The sequence below is a fragment of the Bison bison genome, unplaced genomic scaffold, assembly GCF_000754665.1.
Source record: "Bison bison bison isolate TAMUID 2011002044 unplaced genomic scaffold, Bison_UMD1.0 scf7180017864162, whole genome shotgun sequence".
NCBI classification, from domain to species: Eukaryota; Metazoa; Chordata; class Mammalia; order Artiodactyla; family Bovidae; genus Bison; species Bison bison.
In genome coordinates, this window is record NW_011494734.1 from 3,940,271 (window position 1) to 3,940,839 (window position 569).

The following is a 569-nucleotide window of genomic DNA, read 5'->3' on the forward strand; positions in this document are numbered from 1 at the left end:
CCCTGCCGGCCCTGCGGCGTGACAGCCCGTGCCCTCCGCTCTCCTGCCCAGAAAGCCGCAGTGCCGGCTCCAGCAGTTTCTCCAGGCCCAATGGCCCCCAAAGCCACCTCCAGACAGGGCTTCCCGGAAAGTGGGGGGCACGGATGCACAAGTTGGCCACAGTCTGGGGAGGTGATGGGGGGCCCGCCGACGCCGCTGTATCTCAGCCTGGCCCGCACCCGGCTCCGGAGGAGAAGGGGGGAGTTGATGACCAGGTTGGCCCTGCCGCAGGCAGAGCTGGCGCGGCTCTAGGAAACCCTGGTATTCCGGTGTCCCGCTGACAACACGGCCGACCCCCGCGTCCTCCTCCGTTACAGCCGTCGCCCGCGAGCGGGACCGAGTGTCACTGTCAGCCACGCACGGAGCTACTCACTTTCTTACGCCGCGCCCACCCTCGGCCCCGAGCGCCGGTGTCTTCAGTCTCCGACGAAGCTGTACCTCCGGCAGCCGTGCGCCGTCCCTTGCGCCCGCGCGGCTCAGGCTCCGACTGCGGCGCGCGTCAGCCGGCGACCCAGGCGAAGCAGGGCTGG

At 70.3% G+C, this 569-nt stretch overlaps 1 protein-coding gene across 8 annotated transcripts in view; it reads right to left on the reverse strand.

Annotated features, from left to right (window-relative positions):
• Window positions 1-558, reverse strand: part of NRCAM (neuronal cell adhesion molecule) — a 316,273-nt gene extending 315,715 nt beyond the window's left edge. For all 8 annotated transcript variants that reach the window (XM_010841482.1, XM_010841481.1, XM_010841486.1 and 5 more), the window contains exon 1: window positions 413-558. The gene's annotated coding sequence lies outside the window, so the exon portion shown is untranslated. The remainder of the gene's footprint in view (window positions 1-412) is intronic.
• Between the last annotated feature and the right edge of the window lie 11 nt (window positions 559-569).